Source organism: Rutidosis leptorrhynchoides, chromosome 9 (genome assembly GCF_046630445.1).
Source record: "Rutidosis leptorrhynchoides isolate AG116_Rl617_1_P2 chromosome 9, CSIRO_AGI_Rlap_v1, whole genome shotgun sequence".
NCBI classification, from domain to species: Eukaryota; Viridiplantae; Streptophyta; class Magnoliopsida; order Asterales; family Asteraceae; genus Rutidosis; species Rutidosis leptorrhynchoides.
In genome coordinates, this window is record NC_092341.1 from 272,334,595 (window position 1) to 272,341,872 (window position 7,278).

The following is a 7,278-nucleotide window of genomic DNA, read 5'->3' on the forward strand; positions in this document are numbered from 1 at the left end:
AAAACGAAGTACTGTGCAACCGTTGAATACTGGTCGTCCAGTCCGGTTGGGGTTGTCAGGCCCGATAGATCTATCAACAGGATTCGCGTTTACAATACCGCTGTAAATATTAGTTACCAAGCTACAGGGAAGTATGCCAGTGGTACAACTCAACGTAGAACATATTTTTCAGTTACTTGTGTCCATATCGTAAAACATAAAATACATGTATTCTCATCCCGAAATATTTAGAGTTTAAAAGTGGGACTATATACTCACTCTTGTCTTGATGATATATATAATTTGACTCGGTCTTCCGGTTGATATCACGAACCTATCCATATATAATATATCAATATGTTTTCATTTTAAAACAAACGTTATATATATATATATACTTGTTATACTTTTAATATTTTGAATATTTCCTTAGTCCGTAGTTAGCATTTCGATGTTAGTAATTCAATTTTAATGGTTCATTTTTAGATGTTTAATATACCCGCAATAAACAAAACCCCCAACGAAATAAATAAAACCCCATCGTATATGTATTGGTTGAGATTAATCTTGACCCACGGTACCGGTGTTGTCAAATGACGTATTGCGTACATAAAGTACCGGTGTTGTCAAATGACGTGTTGCGTACAAACATGGGATCTTATGATTAATCTTCTCGTGTTGCTTACGGGTGATCCTGAACCATATGAAATTGAATTATGAGTACATATATATAAAATATCATGTTATCTTATAAAGATGTGATTTTATGTAAATTTTTCCAATGAATCCCGAAGTCAATTAAGTCTTGGATAACCAATTTTGTTTCGGTCATAGTTTCTTCGTTACAAGTCCGTTTTCGTTGATTCAAATTGCCATCTTCTTGGATCGAGTTCTTCTATAAAACTATGAACTGTAAATACCTTGGTTTGTATTCAAAATCATACGGCATAGATGAAAGTTTAGTGAAACATATGAAGTTAAACATTTTTGTTACAACAAAATCATTTAATGACCATTTTTCCAAAAATACTTATACTTTGAAAAACCAAGTTTTACCTTGTTAAATTAACATATAAATAAGTTATGTTACATGTCTTGAAGTATTTTAAAAGTTAAGTTAGAAGGATCTATTTAGTTTGCAAACAAGTTTGAAAACATTCAAACTATGTTCTTGTTGTTAAACTTTTGTACCACAAAATAAGATAGCTATATATATGAATTGAATAAGGTTATGAACATAGATTCTACCTCAAGTTCCTTGGATAAGTTTGCTGTAAAAGAGGAGTAAGAAGCTAGAATCAAAAGGGTGATAGAAGTGGATGAAAGATTGGAAGTAAGTTGGTGTTCTTGGAAGGTTTTCTTGAAGTGTTTTTGTAAGAGTTTTCTTATGGTGTTTTAGTATGGTTTTTATGGCTAGATCTTCTTGGTTATTTGCTGGATTGTTATGGAGTTTAGAGAGTAAGAAAGAGTGTGTGTTTTTGATAAGAAAATGGTAGTAAAAATGGATCAAAATGAGCATGTATATATACACCAAAAAAAACGTGTAACATGGTGTATATGGACAAAATTTCAAGTGATAATTTTATGTATCTAGTCCTAATTGCTTCCAAGTTCAATTACCTAGCCCTCATGGCATGAATAATGGCTGGTTAGGTGGTGATTTTGATGTGTATTTACTATTAGTAAATACGTATAGGAGCTTGGTATGATACGAGTACAAATACTCTAGGTATACGTATAGAAATTTTGTGAAAAATGGAATGAGGATTCAAATATAGCTATCTTTTGTGAATACACTTATATGGTTTTATGTATTTAAGTCTTTAAAAGTGATTAAATACATTACTTATACAATATATGTATAAACATTATATGTCTTAAGTATTTATGTCAAATAACGTTACGTATAGTTATCGTTTTGAAAACTTAAGTTAGTAGTTTCAAAATACACATATAACTTGTTGTTATTAATACAAAATGAGATATTAAAACATTTATTAATCATGTTAAATATGTATATATACATTTATATACACAAACGTATAATTATCATATATTGTATAGTTCGTGATATCATCGGTCAAACTAGACGGTCAAACGTTGTGTAAAACTCTTTTCGGAAAAATAAGTCTCAACAATTTGGATTGCTTATCAAGTTGGTAATGTTTAATTTATGTAAATATCAATCTTATAAGTATAGAACGATCGAAAAAGTGCGGGTCGTTACATTACCTCCCCGTTAAATAAATTTCGTCCCGAAATTTTAAAATTGTACCTATTTTGCGTCATCGAGAAACAAGTGTGGATACTTTTGCTTCATCTGATCCTCTCGTTCCCAAGTAAACTCGAGACCTCTTCTAGCATTCCAATGAACCTTAACAATCGGTATATTGCTCTGTTTGAGCTGTTTAACTTCACGGTCCATGATTTCAATTGGTTCTTCGACGAATTGTAGTTTCTCGTCGACATGGATTTCTTCAAGAGGAATGGTGAGGTCTTCCTTTGCAAGACACTTCTTAAGGTTTGAGACGTGAAAGGTATTATGTACTCCGGCGAGTTGTTGCGGTAACTCGAGTCGATAAGCTACCGGTCCAATGCGTTCGATGATCTTAAACGGGCCTACGTACCTTGGGTTCAGTTTACCCCTTTTTCCAAAACGTATCACACCTTTCCAAGGTGACACCTTTAGCATAACCATGTCCCCGACCTGAAACTCTAATGGTTTCCTTCGGACATCGGCGTAGCTCTTTTGGCGACTGCGGGCTGTTTTTAATCTCTCCTTGATTTGCACTATCTTCTCAGTCGTTTCATGTATGATCTCGGGACCAGTTAATTGTCGATCTCCTACTTCATTCCAACAGATAGGAGATCTACATTTCCTTCCATACAATGCTTCGAATGGCGCAGCTCCAATGCTCGCATGATAACTATTATTATACGAGAATTCTGCTAACGGTAGATATTTATCCCATCCGTTTCCAAAATCGATCACACATGCCCTGAGCATGTCTTCAAGAGTCTGAATTGTTCTTTCACTCTGCCCGTCGGTCTGCGGATGATATGCGGTACTCATATCCAAACGAGTTCCTAGTGCCTCCTGTAGTGATTGCCAAAACTTTGAGGTAAATCTACTATCACGATCGGATATAATGGAAATAGGTATTCCATGCCTTGAAACAACTTCCTTTATATACAATCGTAATAGTTTCTCCATTCTATCTGTTTCCTTTATAGGCAAGAAATGTGCAGACTTGGTGAGACGATCAACAATCACCCAAATGGTGTCGTATCCCCAGGCAGTCTTTGGTAACTTTGTGATGAAATCCATGGTAATACCATCCCATTTCCATTCTGGGATTTCTGGTTGTTGAAGTAACCCTGACGGCTTTTGATGTTCTGCTTTGACTTTAGAACAAGTTAAACACTCCCCAACATATGTTGCAACGTCGGTCTTTAAATTAGGCCACCAATAACGTGTCTTAAGATCTTGATACATCTTTCCAACTCCAGGATGTATCGAGTATCTTGTCTTATGTGCCTCGTTCAATATCAACTTCCTTAATCCACCCAACTTCGGTACCCAAATACGATTTGCAAAATACCGAATTCCATCTTCCCGTACAACAAGTTGTTTCTCGTACTTTTTCATTATTTCATTCTTTATGTTTTCTTCATTGAGTGCTTCTCGTTGAACTTCTTTGATTTGTGAGTTGAGATTCATACGAATTTTTATGTTCATTGCTCGAACTCGAATTGGTTCTCGTTCTTTTCTGCTTAAAGCATCAGCCACTACATTCGCCTTCCCGGGATGATAACGAATTTCACAATCATAGTCGTTTATTAACTCGACCCACCTACGTTGCCTCATGTTCAATTGTTTCTGATCAAAAATATGTTGAAGGCTTTTATGATCAGTAAACACAGTGAATTTAACCCCATACAAGTAGTGTCTCCACATCTTCAATGCAAACACGACTGCTCCCAATTCTAGATCATGCGTCGTATAATTTCGCTCGTGAATCTTCAATTGTCGGGATGCAAATGCAATAACTTTCTTCCGTTGCATAAGAACACAACCAAAACCTTGTCGCGAAGCGTCACAATATATTTCAAAATCATCGTTCCCTTCTGGTAACGATAAAATAGGCGCCGTAGTTAACTTCTTCTTCAGTATTTGAAATGCGTTCTCCTGCTCCGAGGTCCATTCGTATTTCTTCCCTTTTTGCGTTAATGCTGTCAACGGCTTAGCTATTCGGGAAAAATCTTGAATAAACCTTCTATAATAACCGGCTAAACCCAAAAATTGGCGTATCTGTGTTGGTGTCTTAGGAGTCTCCCATTTTTCAATAGCTTCAGTTTTTGCTGGATCAACCTGAATTCCTTCGCTATTAACAACGTGACCAAGAAATTGCACTTCTTTCAACCAGAAAGCACACTTAGAAAATTTAGCATAAAGTTGTTCTTTTCTCAACAACTCCAGTATCAACCTTAAATGCTCTTCATGCTCTTGCTCACTCTTGGAATAGATAAGAATATCATCAATGAAAACGATAACAAACTTATCTAAATACGGACTACAAACTCGATTCATGAGGTCCATGAATACAGCTGGCGCATTCGTCAATCCAAACGGCATAACCAAAAATTCGTAATGACCATAACGTGTCCGAAAAGCAGTTTTCGGAATATCCTCTTCTTTGACGCGTAGTTGATGATAGCCCGATCTTAAGTCGATTTTCGAATAAACACATGATCCTTGCAATTGATCAAATAAGTCATCAATTCTCGGTAGTGGATACCGATTCTTGATAGTTAACTTATTTAATTCACGATAGTCTATACACATCCTAAAAGATCCATCTTTCTTCTTAACAAACAAAATTGGAGCTCCCCACGGTGAAGTACTCGGTCGTATGAATCCACGGTCCAGTAATTCTTTTAACTGACTTTGAAGTTCTTTTAACTCGGACGGTGCAAGTCTATATGGAGCACGAGCCACTGGTGCAGCTCCTGGTACTAAATCTATTTGAAATTCTACCGATCTAAATGGAGGTAATCCCGGCAATTCTTCCGGAAAAACTTCAGGAAAATCTCTTGCCACAGGCACGTCGTTGATGCACTTTTCTTTCTTTTCGACTTTATTAACATGTGCTAAAATAGCGTAACATCCCTTTTCTAAACACTTCTTGGCTTTCAAACAGCTAATGAGTTTTAGCTTTGAATTACCCTTCTCTCCATAAATCATCACCGGTATTTTATCCTTACCAGGAATACGAATTGCCTTCTTAGCACAAACAACTTCCGCTCCTATTTTGGACATCCAGTCCATGCCGACTATTACATCAAAACCTCCTAATTCTACGGGTATTAAGTCGATTTTAAACGTTTCTCCGGCTAGATTTATTTCACAACCACGACAAATTTTATCGGCTTTAATTAGTTTACCATTAGCTAACTCAATCAAGTACTTAGCATCTAGAGGTAATGATGAACAATTCAATTTAGTGTAAAAATTTCTACACACATAACTTCTATCGGCGCCAGTATCAAATAAAATAGATGCTGATAAGTTATTAATGGTAAACGTACCCGTAACAAGCTCCGGGTCTTCTCGTGCCTCTCTAGCATTAATAACAAACGCTCTTCCACGTGCAGGTCCGCCATTCTGATTCGGGCACTGGCTCTTATAATGACCTTGTTTTCCACACCCAAAACAAGTAATGTTAGCCAAAGCAGTTCTATTTGCGTTGGTGGCAGGAGTCTTGTTACCATTTGCATTTGTAACGAGAGCCTTACAATCTTCAGCAAGATGTCCCTGTCGATTGCATTTGGTGCACAACACACTACAGTAACCAAAGTGATGTTTGTGACAACGGTTGCATAAAGGACTTTGTCCTTTGTAACCAAAGCCTGAACCGCTACCCGCACCTTTCGGGGTTTCTGGTTTCTTAAAAGATTGCTGTTGGTAACCTCGATCATAATTTCCGTTCCACTTCCTTTTGTTACTTGATACCTTCACCTCAGTAGTGAATGCTTTCTTATCCAGAATGACCTGATCCATTAACTCGTTCGCCATGGTTATAGCTTCATGAATTGTCTTAGGTTTCGACGCCGTAACGTTTGCCTTGACCTTCTTGGGCAAACCACCTTTGTACATTTCAATCTTCCGTGCTTCGGTTGGAACCAATTCAGGACATAGTAAAACCAATTCCATGAATCGCTGATTGTAGTTGGTGATTTCAGTACCAACCACCTTCAAACTTCGTAACTCATCTTCTAACTTAATAACCTCATTCCTTGGACAATACTCGGTGATTATCATCGCTTTGAATTCTTCCCATGGAGTATCATAAGCTACATCTCCTCCTACCGCCTTCACATAATTCTTCCACCATGTGAGTGCACTATCTTGTAAAGTGCACGATGCAAACTTGGTCATGTCTTTTTCATCACAACCACTGATTTTGAACACCGTCTCCATCTTTTCTATCCATCGGGTTAAACCGATCGGTCCTTCCGTTCCACTGAATGATGAGGGCTTGCAAGCTTGAAACGTCTTGTAGGAGCATCCTACACGAGGATTTGGGTTAACTGCAGCAGCTCTTGCAGCCTCAACCCATAACATTCTGTCGTTCACTCGCTGGTTAATGAGTTCCTCGAGTTCTTGTTCCGTCATTCGATTCAATCGCGCCATTTCCTAATGAAAGAAAATAATTATTCACATGGAATATTATAGATGTAGTGTGTATTTATAGTACATTTATAGCTTGTTAATAATATGAACCAGGTATTATTATAAAAGCCTTTTCTTCTTATTAGCGTTTTATAATTATATCTAGGGTAGTACCTACCCGTTAATGTTCATACTTAATAGCTTAGTACAGAACCAATTACTACAATCTAAATAATACTTAACCATGGAAAATTATTGCATTTCATACTTCGCTATTTTACATATGCTTACATCAAACTTTAAACAAACCACACTAATAATATTATACAAAACATTATGTGATTCCATGGTTTAATACGGCAGCGCATCATTTGGTCTATTTCCCAAAACATTTATGTCCAGGGAATCCCCCAACGCGAATCCTAGCTGTCTCCCTACGTTTTGGCTGAGGTGCCGAAGAACTAGATGCGGGGATAGCACTAATAGGAATAGCGGGGATAGGGGTGGTAGTGTTGAGTGGAATTGGTGCCACTTCATTCTCATTAAACTCGGGATTTGGATTTTCTAATTCATTAGCCTTTCGTTTCTTTCCTAGTTCGAACTCGTCTTTTGTAATTTCCTGTATT